This window comes from Mytilus trossulus, chromosome 12, assembly GCF_036588685.1.
Source record: "Mytilus trossulus isolate FHL-02 chromosome 12, PNRI_Mtr1.1.1.hap1, whole genome shotgun sequence".
NCBI lineage: Eukaryota > Metazoa > Mollusca > Bivalvia > Mytilida > Mytilidae > Mytilus > Mytilus trossulus.
The window spans coordinates 23,723,418-23,743,066 of NC_086384.1; the positions used below are offsets into that span (position 1 = coordinate 23,723,418).

Genomic DNA, 19,649 nt, shown 5'->3' on the forward strand with positions numbered 1-19,649 from the left:
TTTCAATATGCACCCAACCAGTCACAAAAGTTCAACCAATTATAAAAAGTTTTGACAGTAATGTATTAAGTTTGTTCTTGCTTGGCTAATGCCCTTTACTGTCAGTTTATTTAAATACTTAAAAGTATTTTTACACAACTATATTTGTTATTAGAGAGAATTATATTTTAAACCTAAAACCCATTTACACTTGACTACACGAGACTAATTTGACAACTCCATCAATTAAGAGGTACAAAAAACTCATTTTAGGTGTCATAATTTAATACCATCACAAACTTCAGGTGGTAAACATTTCATCTCTATAATACTGCAACCAGAGACATATAATACAACTAAATTAATTGGAAGGTACTTTACTATTCTGTATTTATTTATTCATAATGATAAAATCAATTTAATTTGATTATCAGTATTCAATTCAAAATAGTGATCAGATATTTTTAAAAGATAAACTATAACCAGTTCATTAAAATATAAAATATCTCCCTTATGCAATCCAGTTGTTTTTAGGTCCTGCTTCATTTGAGGTATATGATTCTATTCCTAGCACTTCTCTATTAAAAGCAGGTTAACAATGAAGTAACTTTTAAACATGAGGCCATTTCAACAATTAATCAGCCTGATTATGAACAACTTTACAAATGAGACATTTGTGTACAATTTATCCTGAATGACCATAACATTAAATTACTTGAATTCATCACCATGACCAATCAGTGCCCAGGAGACTAATCATTAATCATTGCACAAGATAAAAATTGACCAATAAATATGTTAGTAGGGTTCAAAATAAATCATCTAAAAAAAGCTATAGGTCAAGACTTAATCATTCCCTCAGTGAGCAACAAAATAGCTAAGAAAGAGCTAATGATTTTGTATTATAAACTGGTTGCAGAATGTTTAATGTGTAACCAGAGAGCATGAATTTCATTACAAAATTATATGTCTCCACCAGGACTCGAACCTCCAGTGATACAAGGCAGCATGTGAACCGACTGAGCTGAAGAACCACTTCCTAATTAGCTCAACCGCTTACGGCTGACTAAGTATCTACCACAGAGCTCCAGATAAGCTGCGTATTTGCGTGATCACGCAATACAAATAATAGAAAACCCAATGCAATTGTCCATTGAAGGGTTCAACAACCCAATTAATTCAACGGAAAACCCAATAATATGCCAAAACCATGAGTTCTCAACCCTTTTATTGGCTACCATTTGCGTTATTTACCCTTATCTGTTTACAGTCGTCGCGTAAACTATTTTTATAATATTTATAATTGGAAATTTCCTGTCGTTCTTAAAATAGATCCCTGCATCAAGTAACGGAAATGGGTCCCTGTTTGAGTTTTCCGTTGCTCAATAGGTACACGTGTTTTTGTAAACATTTCGATCTTCTCGGCGTTTATCCAATTAGCGTGTGTCATATTATTTTCGCATTGCTCGGGATTTATCATAACATACAATGAAATAAAACGAAAGTAAATGTCCGGTAAAAATATTGAATAGAAGCATGTTTTCGGCTTCTTTTGAAAAGCTGAGGGAAAGTTATGATGATAACAAGACTCAGCCAGTGTTTTAAGGAAACGTCCATCGAACGCACGGGCGTGTGTGCGTACCATAACGAGAACATTGCTTATAAACACAGTTTCATCAAAAACGAAATCAGTTGGAAAAAGTGAAAGGCCAAATCAATTACGAAATGATAAAGCATCAGAAACCAAAAGTTCTAAATAAAAGTCAACTAAACCCAGATTTATGTAAATTGAATAAAACAAAATCATTCAAGTGTACGAGTTTATATACTATTTTTTATTCATTTTACGGTTAGAATTGATGAATATACAAACCATGCACACAGGCACTGGTCTCAGAATTTATTATATAAACTTTAAGGTATAAGACGAATGCCTGTGAATACACGTATCCGTTTTTGTGAGAAAAAACAAAACTGGCAAAAGGTTTGAAACGGGACACAATTTAAACCTACAATTGCTCCTCAGTGAATAAACCAAATAAAACAGCTAGCAAATAACACTCACCATAACTCTAAACCAAATAAAACAGTTAAAAAAAAGAAAGAAACATATAGATGGGAAAAAAAGGGGTTGATATCATATTGCCTAAATATTTCAATATTGTGTCGATGAAAAAACCCAATACATTAAGGAGCTCGGTGGTGAAAAACCCAATTTGATATTAACCTGACGGGTGAATTGAAATTGATAATGCAATTAAAAAACTTTATCACCCAATTATATAAGAAAATGGTGGGTAAAAACCCCAATTTGTGAATTCTTATCTGGAGCTCTGCTACCACATGTTCTAATGGAAGCAATCCTGTCACAAATGCATTTTCAGAACAAACTATTTAACATAAACTATTTTGATTGTGAGGAAAACATGATTATGGTTCTCTATAATTTACTGTTGTTAAAGTATGGCCTGTCAGATTACTCAAGCTTATACATAGATGAATTGTCTTTGTGCTTACCTCCAAGAATTAGTATGTGGCTTCTGACCTCTACATTCAAAAAGTAGAGAGGATTTTAAGATCCATTTATCTAACTCATCTTAAGAAATATAAAATCCACTGAATTTTCATATATCTTTCACAATAAGGTCAAAGTTCTACATATATACCAGTAAATCTGTCTTTTTTATACATGTAATCCACTTCCACAAATTTCACTTTTAGATTCAAACGCCATCAAATTTTTCAAAGTTGAAGTTCTGGACTTCAATTCTATCTGCCTGAAAGGTGCTTACTGTCTGACATGGTATTAAGCCTAGGACACCATTTTGTTTTGACAAAAATTACATGGTGAATTTGAACTGATAAAAGGTCAAAATGACATTTTATTGTATTTAATAATCCTCCATTCAATACATGTTATAATCTTTAGGTAAGAAAATTTTAAATATATTTTAAACCAATATGCTTCATTTAACAAAGATAAATTAGCCTATTAAAACTTGTGAATTAATTGTTATTTATAGAAGTCTGTTGGTATTCAGCTTTTAAAATGGTAAAGGGTACATGTTTGAGAGAATTTACTTAAGCCGTTGTGACCTAATATCCTCATAAGATTAAACCACTTCAAATCATAAAGGGTACATGTTTGTGATTATTAATTGAAGCCGCTGTGACCTACTATCCTCATAAGATTTAACCAGCTAAAAATATTTCCTGAAGAAATAAAGTACCTTGCAAAAGGCCTTGTAATAGTTCAAGACTAATGTTGAACCAAAAACTGCTCTGGTTGAACTCATTTTAAGCATGGAAGTATTATATAGGCAATATTCACAAGAAGCAACGAATGTTTCCCCTTCAAAACCAATCGTTACACCAATTTATACTTGCACTTTTGCTTATCATTTATTCATTTCTCATTTTGTCAAAATGAAGCAATTTGTGAAAATCAATTTTGAAAAAATACAAGTACCTGTTTATAAATTATGAGAATAAACTCTTAAACATTCATATCTCTTAAATGATTTTGCAATTGACTTGGTTTTAACATGCATCCTTGCACATTTCATATATTTTCATGTATTTAATAATCTTTTGAATGCACATTAACCATTAAATAAGACTTTGACACCTACTTATATCATTATAAGAAACAAAACTTCTGATAAAATTCCTCAACATAGGAAAAATCATCCAGAAAGAAGATTTCTTTAACATGAAAATTTGTAAATAAACGATAAACCACCTGGTGATATAAACATTATAGTGCAATCAATTTCTCCTACCTGGCAAAGATGTCTTTTTCCTTATCATTAAAAACACTAAAATAAATAAATGTTTGTACTATATGAAGAATTGATGGTATAGTGTAAAATATAAAGCTGTCAAAAAAAAAATAGGTGATCATTATCTAGTTTATAATATAATACATGAAATTATATAATGTATAGGTAATAACAGTGTCAGAGATAACAGAGTTCAGTGAGGGAACAAAGTGCATTCTTTTTGCATGTAACCAAACATATTATTTGGAGGCCTTTTGCTGTTTTGTTTTTTTACTCTTTGATTGGGTTGTTTGTTTTTGACACATTCCCCATTTCCATTCTAAATTTTATTGTCATTATTAATTTTCATACTGTACAGTAAAAAGGAGATTTATTTAAGGGTTTTATTTTTTACTTATTTCATTAACAAATGTTTTAGGTAAAATCTTAAAGCATATCAAAATCAGGGACAAGAAAAAACATGAAAAAGTTAACTCTGAAATAGGTTAAAGGTCACCCTTATATAAAACATGAAACTTAACACTGCAACAAATTAAAGTCATTTAAGAAAATTACGATACACATCCCCGGATCCAGACATGCAAGTGTTAAATAGCTGCAATGTTTATTTTATTTCTGGAAAGTAAATGTGCATGTAAATTGAGATGATGCACCAATTAGATGTTAAGAAAGTTAGGAAGTCAGTAAGTCAGGGTTATTCTTTTGTATTGGTGGTCGTCTGCATCAACACTATCTATACTAATTGCAAAAGCATTTTAACAAGAATGCATCGAGCATACAATTAATTACTGTGACTGCTCTGTAATTTAAAAATACCCTATCTGTTTCTTACTATACCAGATTTTCATGATACAACCAAAAACTGCTGTGCTCATCAAAACAAGAGCCATCATTATGTTAGCACTGCATTGATATGTAGCTAAGTGAAAGTTCCAAAAGATTGAAAAGTAAAACAAAAATCATATTTCTTCCATACCCATAACCAGACGCAATAAACCTGCATTTTGTATGCATTAAACAGCAGTTTTACTATATAACTATTTAATTTTACTTTATATTCTCAACCCCCAAGTAATTCCAATTGCCAATAAACAGAATAATGGCATTTTATTTTTTGATACTGACTTCATTAGCTTGAATATCAGCTGGCCATAGCGGGCTCGCTTGATATTCTTGCTCACACTATTTGAAAAATCTGAAATCCCAAAGTTGAAAATTTGAAGCAACCAAAATAAAACATCCACAATTTACTCCATACCCTCAGTTTTTTACTACAAGTTTGGATGACCTAGTTTATCTCTAAAGGTATTTTAATTACCTATAGTAATGGTGTCCCCAGCAAATTATATGATATCGGAGGAAAATCAGGATTGTTATAATAAAGGCCATTCTATCCAAGTCACGCTGGTTTGTTATTAGGAGACAATTTTTATCTCAATGCATACAATTCAGTCGTATTATCCCGTCACATAGCCTTCTAACAGTTTAATCGTAGGGGGGAATTTAAAATCATTGTTCAAAATTGCATCGCCAAAGAAAAAAAAAAAATTCTATTGTTACATAAGTATTAGTGAGGGTTTTGATTAAATTAATGATTTTTGCGCCTTTTAATATTGTAAGATTAGTAATGTGATATAGTATGATTTATTGTAATCTTTTCCACTTTAAATACAATATCTTTACATTTGTATTTGGTAATATAAAAGATCAACACTTTGAAGAATTACGAGTATCTGATTTGCCATCTAAAAAATTCTAACTGCTTGCTTGTTATTTTCTCTTTCAGTTACCCATGCTCATAGTCAGGTTGTCTCTGGGAGAGCTATTTTGGGTCAAGAGTCTTGACATGCTGGCTCTTAATCACAGGCACTAATGCCTCAGTGCCTGTGCTCTTAATAGTCAAACTGCTATTTGGGAAATACTACTTCCATATATAGTCTTTTTAAATGTTTTTTTTTCTCAGAGTGAAATTCATCTGAAATCAACAAAATGACCCTGGCAGCGACTATGTATTTAACTGGTTTTTGAGAACATTTGATAGTTGCAGAAAGGACCATAGATTAACACAAAACAGTACAAGATCATGAATGCCAATCAAGAAACAAATCCTGTCAATTTCTAACAATGTCTACTTTAGTAAAGCTAAGACATTAAAATCAAATTTCTGACTGACGAATGACAGACAGACAGACAGACCGACCAGCCAAAATAGCCAAAAAAATCCGCAACAAATCTAATTCAATTTGTCTAAGCCTTAATTATATTTACCATTTTATTTCTGTTTCACCAAATGCCTTTAGCTTTAAACTTCATCTGTTCTAAGCAACCTGTAAAATCAATTAACATTTACACAAGACTATTTTAAGACATGCTATGTAATCTGATGTTAGCTTAAATGTTAAAGTTTCATCATCTAAATCAACCTCTACTAATCACACTTACAGAATAAAACTGATGAGTATTCTAAGTACCCTAGATATTAAGCTTAACTGGCCAACAAAAGACTGTTATAGTAGAATAACATGGCAGGAATCCAAGTACATGTACACTATGTTAGTGTCGAACCCTGTATATTGCAGCAATATACAAAACAAAACAAAACAACAATGTTACACCACTGTTACGTTACATAAGGGGTGGGGGTTGAACACCCCTAACATGTTTAACCCTGCAACATCCAGTATGTCTTGTCCAATATCAAATGCCTGTTATTTAGTGGTTGTTGTTTGTTACAGTATATCAATTTTGTATATCAGTTATATTTTTTATCTACATCAGGTCATTTATAGTTTCTTGTTTGAATTGGTTTGGGTTTTTGCTCATTGTTAAAGAAAGTATGGTGACCGATAGTTGTTAAAATCTATGTCATTAGGTCTCTGGTAGATAGTTGTCACATTGGCAATCATACCACATCTTCTTATTTACATAACAACATTGACATTAATATTACGTACTGTACCATCCATAAAAAAAGTTCTTCAGAAAGCTTGAATTTTGATTGATTCTCAACAGTTGTTTATATACCAATTTGCTGCATATCATATTTCCAATTCATCACTGTATCAAAGGTTTAAGTCAGTGGTTTAATATCATTTAATATATACAGGAAGTGTGGAATTGATCACCAGCTTATATGAGAATTGTACTTGATATGCATCTGTTGAGCATGCATGCAGAGTTAAGACTCCTGATGGTGCAGCAAGGACAGACAATTCTTGTACTTATGTGGTTTCTTGATATATAAGTTTCTTGGATACTATGAACAGCTGTGCCACAAGCTCACACTATTATACCTAGTCCCCCCTTTATCCAATTACTGTGGTTTTGTATGTCACAATAAACTTGATGCTCTCAATTTTAGTGGTTTTATATAAAAATAATATGTGTATGAAATTGACTTTATAATTTTGATAATATTGCAACTGAAAAAGTTTATTTTTAAGTTACTGACTGTAAAATATTAAACCAGCAAGAATTAGTACACTATAGTTTCAGTATAAATACATCTTTTGCAAAAACTTTACAACTTGTACAAATAGTCAGCTTGGCAACAAACAATCTTGTCCAAACCTAGATCTTTCAATAAATCTAAGATACAAATCCCTCTGAAAGCTTGTCTCGTATTTGGGTAAATAGGGCCATCAATTATAGTCATATATTTTTACCTGTAAATTGTTTAAATCAAAGCAAAAGTCCTAGGTACCTTTTTCAACACATTTTAATTCTTAAAAATGTGACATTTTTATAGTAATTGATCATAATCTTAATGGCTTGTTAAAATTAACACATAGATATGAAATTTACTCAAACATTTTCTTCAACCTTAAAAAAAATTATTTGTTTATATAAGGACACCATGCCCTGTTGCATTATATATATGTTCATTGTTCAGCGAACCTGTAAACTGGGTCAAAACTGTAATTTTTCATGTAATATTAAAAGTTCACCTCACTCACAATGAACATCTGTTCTAACATTGAAGTTGACGGGAACAAAACTTGTATGATAAACTACCTTAACAAACAACTTTAACCTGAGGATATACTTATTTCCTGCTTTTGCATCTCTATGTTCGTTCAACCCTGTTATATGGGTCAGAATAGTAAATAATTAGCATACAAATGAAGTTCCCATCATAATTATCATATGAATCAAGGATTTGTATAGTAAGATCTTACTAAACAAAATTCCTTGTATGAACTAAATTTCAAGTTGATGTTTTCTTACTATAGTCTTTTGCAATTATAAATCAAAACCTATCTTAGGATCTAAAAAAAATCTTTTGCCTGAAAAAAAATGTGGATTTATTTGACCTACTTCAAAATATAAAAGTAATTTTCTTAAACCAAATTACCCCTGTATCTAGTGCATCTAGGATCTAACCCAGGATCTCTGCTAAACTATTAAACCATTAAAGCAAATCTTTGTTCCATAAACTTTAAGCTTAACAACATTTTTAAGGTTTCATAATTTCTACGACTGCAAGAGATTTGGGGTTTTATTCTAGCTGTGGTTGACGCATTATAATCATAATATGTCCAAATAGGGTGATGTTTCTTAACCTTGTGATGGTGCCATAGTTTAAATATGTATCACCTGTCGGTTAAGCTCAAACAGGACATACTCGTAAACAACAATTATGTTATCACACACATTGCCCAACCTTTTACATTTCTAAAAGCCTCATTTGGGGTTACATATCAAATTGTAGCCTGGCAACACAAAACTGGAAAATATGCAGTGAAAGAATGAAAAGTGCAACAATATGCATCTACCTGATTATCTAAGCTTTTTGATGATAAAATTCATAATAAGATATAAGAAGATATCTTAGTTATAAAGATTAGCAGTATAAAACAGTAATTGAAATTCCTAGACATAATTCTGAGCAATGGTAATTTGACTGATTGAGCTAATTGAAGAAACTTTCCCTACTTTTTATGATCTTAAAGAAACCTTTCTTTACTAAATTCAGGTTGGATTAAAGGTAATTGATGGTAAGGTGTGTTTAAATTAATGGAAAAGTAATGAAATTTCAATAAACTTTAGGGTGGGTTCAAATTATCAATTATGATTTCTTTAAATATTGTGTGAGAAAAAAAATGATGGAGATTTTTAGGCAATATATGGAGTTATTTAAAAACATTTTAATTAAGTTCCAACTTTTATTTCTAAATTCAAATTAAAAAGTTTAAATAACCATTTACATAAAATTTAATAATGAAAGTAAGTTTTTTCCCATATAACTCCAATATAGAAATATATTTGTGTCAGTTTTAAAAACTAACTTACAAATCAAGGTGAAAAACCTCTTCTGAAGATTTTTTTAAAGACAAAATTGCAGCACAACCCTATCATCCCTTTCACGAATTTATTACTAGGATAATTCAACTAAAAGGAAAAAACCTTTACCTTGCATATGAATGCCCCCACTTCCCAAACCATTTTCCCACTCCTCCAACTCTTAAACCAACACTTTAATACTGATAGAAAACAGTTTTTAAAACTTTTTTTTGCCCTTTAGAATAGAAAATGGAAACCAGGATGTGTCAACGAGACGTTACAACCCCACCAAAGAGCAGAGAACAGCTTAAAGGTAACCAATAGGTCTTTAGTTTATTGACTTGTTTCATTCAAACTTTTGTATTCTTGTCTGTGGATATAAGACATCTAACCTAGCAAATTATACCATTGTTTAAAAAGAGTTTTCAAAATTTCTGTAGCACAGATATGAATATGAATGCATGCCCTGTTTGATAGTGAAGAACTAAAAGTTTAGAACATGTGTGTATATTGGTGCACCTATACCTATCCAACGTTTACTATCTTCGCCTTCACTTAATAACTCTTTACTCATAAACTTAGACCTTCAAATAAAGAACCTTTTATTCTTTCAAAATCTTCCCACATTCATATCGATTATCTTCAAGACTTATAACTAAAGCCTTTCAAATTTCAATCTGCATATACTGCGGTTTTGTTATACATAAATTTGATAAGTTATAAGTCATGAAAACATCGACTTCAGTATTAAATTCAAACTAATCATTTTATACTTTTACAACAAAAGAAATGTAACTTTTTCTTGTGAGAAAGTGTTTAAAGACATCAGATTACAGTTTAAGGTTAGACGTACCTAGTTATATGTAATTTTGTGGTTTGGGGTTAACTTCAAAGTAACATTTGTACACGTTGATTTGTGTTTAGATTGTTTTCTTTTAACAACATACTGATAGCCAAAAGGTATCCTTATTCATTATAAGACCACACTCCTATATTATAGTATCCCATTAGTAAATATACTGATATAAAAGTCTGACATAGGTAAAATAATGCATATTGATCTTTGAATTAAAATCTTCAAGTCCAAAGTCCATTTCTCAAATCCTTTTTTCCAATCCTCTTACTATATTATTCAAACAGTCTTCACTTTTCATAATAAAAAGTTACCAATATCGTCCCATTTATAATAATGCAAGTCAATTATATAAAATTGAAAAAGTTTGAGTGACAAATTATAATCCATTCAAGTCATAATTTGTAAATTCATAGGTCAAAGTATGGTCTTCAAAATGAAGCCTCGGCTCACACCAAACAGCAAGCTATAAAGAGCCCCAAAAAAATTGATAGTGTAAAACCATTCAAACCATGGTATGGAAAAGTATGGGCAATAAAGGTAAAATGGTGGAACATATATTAGTTGGTCTTTCTAAAAATTTCTTTTAATCCCAATAACGTTACCAACCTCTAAAATCTACAGTAAGAAAATTTATTGAAGATAGTGAAAACAAAATTGTTAGAAGGTACAAATGCACAGATGCATCGATGGGCCATCTTATTGTATAGTCTAAATGGACAGAAAATACCACAAGCTTTAATATTGTTGATGGTGAGCATTGTGCATGTTGTTTATTTATGAACTTCTCAATGCCCTCATCTTAAAACTTTTTCCCAAATAATCTAAATGTAGTCTTCAAATTATACAACAAAGTCTAAATTCCACCTCAAACTTGGCAACTATTTAAAGAGTTTGGAAAAAATTTCCCCTTATAGTATTTGTCAACTAATAACCGAAGTCATATGTATAGAAAAAGAGTGACATTGTTTGGTCTTATGAACTTCCTATGAACTTGCCTTATACTTTCCAATAAAAGTGGTATATATTCACACTTATCATAATTTTTACTTAAAACTTGACAACGAGTACAGAGATCAACAAAACATTTCAACAAGCATTATATATACATAGATATAGGAAGATGTGGTGTGAGTGCCAATGAGACAACTCTCCATCCAAATAACAATTTAAAAAGTAAACCATTATAGGTTAATGTACGGCCTTCAACACGGAGCCTTGTACATATATAAAAAAGAAGATGTGGTATGATTGCCAATGAGACAACTGTCCACAAGGGACCAAAATACAAGGGACCAAAATGACACAGACATTAACAACTATAGGTCACCGTACGGCCTTCAACAATGAGCAAAGCCCATACCGCAGAGATATACCTGCTTATTTCAACTAAAAATTAAAATGCAGTACATGTATTCACAAAATGCAACTAAGTCAAAATTCCAAATATAAATTAGCAACAAGTATCAAAAGTTCCACAAAAAATTACACCAAATACAGTTTGGTGTATACTTGATTTTTTTTTTTGTGGTGAGCATTGTGCATGTTCTATATATGTATGAACTTCATAAGCACTCACCTGACAATTTCAACTAAAAATTTCACATGTTGTATTCACAATTAACAATCAAGTCTAAATTCCACCTCAAACTTGGCAACTAGTACAGAGTTCCACACAAAAAAATGTGCCCAAACATTTGTCAAGTGATAATGACAGGCTGATGTATAATAAATACAACATATAGGGGGAAACAGAGTTGTGATTGTTTGCAAAATATATCAACAGCCACTACAAATAGTTACGTCTCTAAAGGGGATGTTATCTATTGTAGCCGAAAATATCAAATTGTTTTTCTGAGTGACAACTTAAAGCAATTTTCACAGTAAAACATTTATAAAAGAGGCTTATATTATAAACTTCCTTTTAACCAAGTAAGAAAATCGTGAAATTGTTACATTTTTACAATAAAGCATTTATAAAAGAGGCTTATAAACTTCCTTTTAACAAAGTCAGAAAATCGTGCACCTCTTACCTTATATATGCAATATAAACATGTTTTAACTGCACAAGTTTCCGTCTTAAACAAATCCCTGCTAACTAAATATGGTACATATAATATGGTCTTTTCTTTAACATTTCAATTGATTTTTAAATATTGACAGTGAGGTGTTTTTAGAAAAGAAATATGACTCATCTATAAAATGAAAACTACGGGAACAAGTGATATGGTAATCTATCGAAAAAATCTCATTACCTGAGGGGGTTAAATTCAAAACTTGGCTACGGATGAGAAATTTGCAAGATCCAGGAGAAATACTATGAAAAATGTTTATTATATAAGAAGTGTCAACAACCTAACTTAGGATTAGTTTCACACAAACTAGTTCAACATGCAATATAGAATAAGGACATTTTTAAATAGCGTGTTTCACTCACACTTGAAATAAGAACATTTTTAAACAACTAATAAAACCACTTATTAAAAGATAGCTTTCATTTATGAATATATTTTAGATAAAACTGATCAAAGTTTATTCAATTCTTAGCTGGCTGGAGAGAAGGAAATATCTAAACAGACTCCTTTCTATTCTAAGAATAGACACTTTTTTACTCGAATATTAAAATATCATCACTAATTGTGTATTAACCATTTAAGGAGGCTCGCGGGTATAAGATTTTCAGAAAAAAACATTTAATTTTCATTACAAATTTTAAAAATTACCTTAAGTAGTTGTTACTTTATCATATACAACAAGAGTGCACACACTGAAATGTCTCGCCTTCTTTAATAATTATTGTCGATATTATGTTGATAGTCCTAATTATATATAAAGCTTTATTACAACTGTCACTTAAACATTACATGAACCAAAATAACTAAACAAAGACCAATGAACCATGAAAATGAGGTCAAGGTCAGATGAACCATGCCAGGCTGACATGTACAGCTAACAATGCTTCCATAAAACAAATAAAGTTGACCTAATACTTATAGTTAAAAAAAAATTAGACCAAAACACAAAAACTTAACATGGAGCAATGAACCGTGAAAATGAGGTCAAGGTCAAATAAAACCTGTGGGACTAATATATAGATCATAAAATATGTCCATACACTTAATATAGTTGACCTATGGCATATAGTATTAGATAAAGAGACCAAAACTGAAAAACTTAACTTTGAGCACTGAACCATGAAAATGAGGTCAAGGTCAGATGACATCTGTCCGCTAGACATGTTCACCTTACAATCATTCCATACAACAAATATAGTAGACCTAGGCTATTGCATAAAGTATGAGAAAAGCAGACCAAAACACAAAAACTTAACTATAACCACTGAACCATGAAAATGAGGTCAAGGTCAGATGACACCTGCCAGTTGGACATGTACTCCTTACAGTCCTTCCATACACCGAATATACAGACCCTATTGTTTATAGTATCTGAGATATGGACTTGACCACCAAAACTTAACCTTGCTCACTGAGCCATGAAATGAGGTCGAGGTCAAGTGAAAACTGTCTGACGGGCATGAGGACCTTGCAAGGTACACACATACCAAATATAGTAATCCTATCACTAATAATAAGAGAGAATTCAACATTACAAAAAAGCTTAACTTTTATTTCAAGTGGTCACTGAACCATGAAAATGAGGTCAAGGACATTGGACATGTGACTGACGGAAACTTTGTAACATGAGGCATCTATATACAAAGTATGAAGCATCCAGGTCTTCTACCTTCTAAAACATAAAGCTTTTAAGAAGTGAGCTAACACCGCCGCCGCCGTAGCCGCCGCGGCCGCCGGATCACTATCCCTATGTCGAGCTTTCTGCAACAAAAGTTGCAGGCTCGACAAAAATCATTCCAAAAAACCAATTTCATGTTGGCCCCAGCTGACTTTTAAAATGTAGATATCATTGAAAAAGCTCGAAATTATCTCCCTTTGGTGCAAAAATGCTATTTTTTGGCATTAAAATTGAAATATTTTTTTTTTACTTATCGGTGACCTGTACTTTTTATTATTGTTTTCAAAAAAGCTATACATAAACTGAATAATTGTAAAATTTAAGCGATTTCTGTAATTAAGTTCTTTTTTTATTTCGATATTACCTCCTTTTCTCCTATTAGTTCAACAGACAAAAAAGTACTTTTACAAAAATGTATGTTTCTTTCGAAGGCAGATTGTGAGCGTAAATGATCAGTGACCCCACTTTTTTATTTTATTTTTCTATAAGATATAAGATAAAGTTCATTTATAGAAAGAATTAGCGAAATCTTATATTAAATAAAAAAAAAGATTTAGACCCGCGAGCCCCCTTAAATATTAAAAATTGGAAATTGAGCTTATGCCTACCCAGAAAATTATTTTAGTTTATGAAAAATGACATCTACAGTTTGAAGCTTTCCATGATAATCTAAATTTTTCTGTACAGATTGATTGATTGTTGGTTGCTTAACGTCCAGTGGCAAATATTTCATGCATAATCAGGACGATCTGTACAGAGCCCAGTGTTATATGACTAGACCACGACAATTAAGTGTGCTTTAATATGCTACTACTTTGATATAATGATTGCATGGTAATAGTTTTCTATTTGTTTAGTACATGTGACTTTTATAATTTTTCTGTTGCACTGGTCTTGTATTGACCTACTCACACAATGTCATAGCACTTGTGATTGCACAAACATTTCATAACAGTAAGGCTTATTGTCTATTTTTTCATCAAACAAATAATCAGAGGATTTTAAGGATAAGGCAGTAGGTGTGTTTCTAGGCATAACTGAACATAAAATTAATTATTTCATAATCATATAGACAGGATGTTAAGTTAAAATAAAGGATAGGAATGTGTGCTATGCTTTGACTGTACTGTCTTTCTTATATAATCAGTAAGCTTAATGATTTTGAAGTTGAAAGAAAGCATACTTTTAACTATTTCTATAATACGGGGCTCCAGTAGAATACTTTCTTAGGTTACAAGGTCACTTAAAAAGAAATCCCTCAGGTCAAAGGATCACTTTCATTCCCACTATACAGTTTCCAGATTGATCTTCCTTCTTTGAAACATTTTTGAAGGTCACAATCATAATCCTTCTAATTGAGATGTCAGATTGAAAATCCACCACCAAACCTGGGAGCTATATATTGCTTACTGGGTCTGAATACAATTAGCCCTAATTTAAAACCTTTAAAGGCTTTTATGTACTTACTAATGGAAGTTTAAACATTAAAATTTATGCAAAAATCCAACATTGGACTCCATCTAAATTTTGATTCAAATTTCTGTTTTATATTGGTTTTATCCTTAAATGTTGATTGTTTTTTTCTCTCATAAAATATAGGGTGTAATAATCCTCCACCGCAGTGTCAAACTGCAAGTGAATTTTAAAAAGTCGAATTGAAACATGTACCAAACTTGCACATTGATAGGAAAAATTCTTCAGTTACAGTATAGCTCCATTGCATACTAATGTAACCTGTTAAACCTTATACTATTTAAACTTCTTTCATTCCGTATATTAACATTTGGTTATTGTCAAAAATACATTGTTAAATTATGATATACATTTTTCATTCTGAACTTTAACATTCTGTAATTGTCAAAAATATATTGCTAAAATTTATAACATGCCAATTTTGTCCATAGTAAAATACCTGAAACTTCTAGGGGGTAACTGTATTTAAAAAAAAACGTCAATCACAAATTACAATAGCCTAATTTTTCATTCATTCCATTGTAAACTTGCCTACATAAGGGCAATATAAGATCATTCTGCAGGGGTCTATAAAAACTGTTTAAATAAACGGAAGAGACTTAATCAATTTCATAAAATGTTAAAGAACTTATATGAAGTATTTAAATTTTTAAATGACAATTTAAAATCAATTTGACCTTGCTTCAAACATCAATAGATATATATTACTACCTAAAATCAATGTTACACCTACCCGATTTAAAATAATTTGTTTTACCAACAAGCCTCCATCAATACTGTCCCCGATACTTGATTACATAATTAAAACGTGTCTTTTGATAAATCCACCCACTATAAGACTTAATAAAATGCTACACCTCAAATGTCCCAAAGTGTTTGTGGCTTGTCAAAAATGTGTGGGTTTTGATAAACAAATATGTACCCTTTATACATCAGATACTACTTCACACATATTTGACAGATCACTGATAAAAAAAAGTTTGTGTATAAAAGGTGGAAATTTTTCAAAATATTGTACATTTCTGAGTAAAATTCTTTAAATTAGGAAGATCTAATGGTTGCACCTTTCCTTGTGTTTGATTATGCCATGCCTCTATGTCAGGGAGTAAGTATACAAAAAAAACTTTTTTTAATAGCCTTAATTAATTCACAATCAGATTTTGGTGTGCCTTCTTTGTTTTGTCGACAAACAAACGGACACACAGACCAGAAAACATAATGCCACTCTACTATCTTAGGTTGAGCACATAAAAAGAAGATGTGGAATGATTGCAAATGAGACAACTCTTCACAAGAAACCAAATGGCATAGAATTTTACAACTTAACAAGGATTTGATGTGTATTTCAACAAAAGTTGAAAGTAAAAATTAAGTTGTTAAATCCCACATCAAAATATAGGACTAACTTTCTTAGGACAGGAAGTAAGCCATCAGAATTAAACTATATCAAAAACATAACTGCTATTTCAAACCAAATTAATATCTTACAAATGTAACCCCACATACCAGAGAGCTCCAATGTCAGTCACAAACTCCTGTATGGAGGGTTTCCACAAAGAAAAGGTTCATTTTAAGAAATTAAATACAGGACATAAAACATAGTTAACATACCTTGGTATCTATTATTTGTCAACTTCCTGTCACCGATTGTCATTCAAGATAAAACTTGTACTTCTCTCATTTACACTATTTAAATATATCTTTCTGAAAAAAAGTAGAATTTGTTAAAAAAAAAAAACCACCTTAAATTTAATAAATATATAATAATTTTGGGGGTATTTTTTCATTTAAGTTTAAAAATAAGTTCTTAGTGTCCACAGGATTCCATCTTTCTACTTTGTCATTTCTTCATTGAATGTTTTAGGTGAATGTAACTGACCAGGGCCTCTGGGAAGATTAGTTATATAGCTAACTGTGTAACCCTCTTAAAATAAAGTAGTGTTGTTGTTATGCTCAGTCTTTAGATTTGTATGTTGTGTTTTGTAGATTGTTGTTGTTATGCTCAGTCTTTAGATTTGTATGTTGTGTTTTGTAGATTGTTGTTGTTATGCTCAGTCTTTAGATTTGTATGTTGTGTTTTGTAGATTGTTGTTGTTATGCTCAGTCTTTAGATTTGTATGTTGTGTTTTGTAGATCGTTGTTGTTATGCTCAGTCTTTAGATTTGTATGTTGTGTTTTGTAGATTGTTGTTGTTATGCTCAGTCTTTAGATTTGTATGTTGTTTTTTGTAGATTGTTGTTGTTATGCTCAGTCTTTAGATTTGTATGTTGTGTTTTGTAGATTGTTGTTGTTATGCTCAGACTTTAGATTTGTATGTTGTGTTTTGTAGATTGTTGTTGTTATGCTCAGACTTTAGATTTGTATGTTGTGTTTTGTAGATTGTTGTTGTTATGCTCAGACTTTAGATTTGTATGTTGTGTTTTGTAGATTGTTGTTGTTATGCTCAGACTTTAGATTTGTATGTTGTGTTTTGTAGATTGTTGTTGTTATGCTCAGACTTTAGATTTGTATGTTGTGTTTTGTAGATTGTAGATTGTTGTTGATCTTTTTTGCTATGGCATTGTCAGTTCATTTTCAACTTACTTTTTGTCTATCTGATGAGTTTAGCCTTTTTCAACTGATTTTTATTGTTAGTTCTTATGTTGTACTGTTATACCACTGTCTCAGGTTAGGGGGAGGGTCTGGATCCCGCTAACATGTTTAACCCCGCCACATTATTTATGTATGTGCCTGTCTCAAGTCAGGAGCCTGTAATTTAGTAGTGGTTGTTGTTTGTTTATGTGCTACATATTTGTTTTTCGTTTATTTTTTAATATAAATGAGGCTGTTAGTTTTCTCATTTGAATTGTTTTACATTGTATTATCGAGGCCTTTTATAGCTGACTATGCAGTATGGGCTTTGCTCATTGTTGAAGGCCTTATGGTGACCTATAGTTGTTAATGTTTGTGTTATTTTGGTCTTTTGTGGATAGTTGTCTCATTGACAATCATACCACATCTTCTTTTTTATATTATGAGTTTGACACTTTGACTATACCTATGGTATCTTCCTTATGATTTTGACACTTTGACTATACCTATGGTATCTTCCTTATGATTTTGACACTTTGACTATACCTATAGTATCTTCAGGATCTCTTCCAATAGACTCGGAGTTTTTTTTGGTGAATTTAACATGTTAAAATGAAGTGTTATTCAGGATGTCAACAGATATATTGCAGATTCACAATTTAAATACTGTGGATTCATTATTATTCGTTGGACACCACTTTTGTGGATTTCGTGGGCACAGTCAAACCACAAAATTAAATGTTTAACGAATGATAAATTTTCTATAGGTCTGTATGCAGACTTCATCAAAACCACGAAATTAAATATCCACCAATATGCAAGTTTTTTCTCAATCCACGAAAATTGGTACCCACGAAAATAAATGAATCCACAGTAGCTGGATATTTTAATGTAAAATAGGTACAAACAGAACAGTTACAAAATTACATTTTTCCATGTTCCCCATTCCCTTTTCTAAATTTCCTATTCAAGCATTTCCTATTGTTATATACGTAGAAAAATAATTGCAATGAAATCTCGTTATTTTCTTTTAAATGCTGTTCTAAAAGCATTTTGGCATTTATTTATGATTTTTTTCTCATTTTTGTATGATTTTCAATAATTCTTATGAAAAATATCACATTCAAGAGAAGCTTAATTGATGTCTTTTAAAAAAGCCTTTAAGCATCTAACTTTTGACAACTACACAAACACATGTGTACAATGTATTTGATGTATCATTTCTAGTCACCACAAAATCTACCCCATTATTTAATCCTATGACGGTCAAGTACCTCCTTAAAGGATAAAACCCTATTCTCTTTCTATTTATCTCTCTTGAAAAACTACTTGTAAATACCTTAATCTGTCAAGTTGTAATCTCAATTACACTGTCATCAGCCCTTTGTAAATAGGGTGAAGAGGGCAATAAAATACTCTAATGTTGAACAATTTTAATTATCGCCCTCTCTAGATAATGAGATATATATGAAGGTCTGTGGTATTGTGCTTCGGTCAATTTTAAGTTCATTTAAAGGTCTTTAAATGCAACAATGTATTTATTCTGTAGGTTTCTTAATTTTGAGAACTAAGTATCATTCTAAACCATTGTAGAAAATGATCTTCTTGTTTCTTTTATTTACTTATTTGAACTGCTAATGCAAGAATTTCTGTGAGAATGTGACATTTTAGCCATAATGACTTAAACCTTGGCCTAGGAACCATTAAAACATTTTTTTTTTCTTTTTCAAAATGCATTTGTTGAAGAACAAATATTCAAGGATATCAATACTTGCATACTGCATAGACACCTTTTAAATACTGTTGCAAGTTGAGCAATCTAACCCTAAAATGACATTTTTGTGGGTTGTTTTTTCTAAGTAAGTTAAAAACTTACAAAAATTATGACTAAAAATATCAGATTTAAGTACCATGATTTTTTTAATGATTCTCTTACTAACATATGAATTTTCTAA

The 19,649-nt window shown here is 31.0% G+C and overlaps 1 protein-coding gene across 14 annotated transcripts in view; it reads right to left on the reverse strand.

Annotated features, from left to right (window-relative positions):
- The window catches only part of LOC134693398 (uncharacterized), a 53,890-nt gene that overhangs the window by 17,680 nt on the left and 16,561 nt on the right, over positions 1-19,649 (reverse strand). For 8 of the 14 annotated variants that reach the window (XM_063554200.1, XM_063554196.1, XM_063554205.1 and 5 more), the window contains 2 exons: positions 16,735-16,827; positions 6,030-6,088 (listed from right to left, as the gene is read on the reverse strand). The gene's annotated coding sequence lies outside the window, so the exon portion shown is untranslated. Of the gene's footprint in view, positions 1-2,496; positions 2,738-3,761; positions 3,798-6,029; positions 6,089-11,930; positions 11,950-16,734; positions 16,828-19,649 lie in introns of those variants that run through there. The other 6 variants (XM_063554195.1, XM_063554201.1, XM_063554202.1 and 3 more) reach the window with 5 other exon arrangements.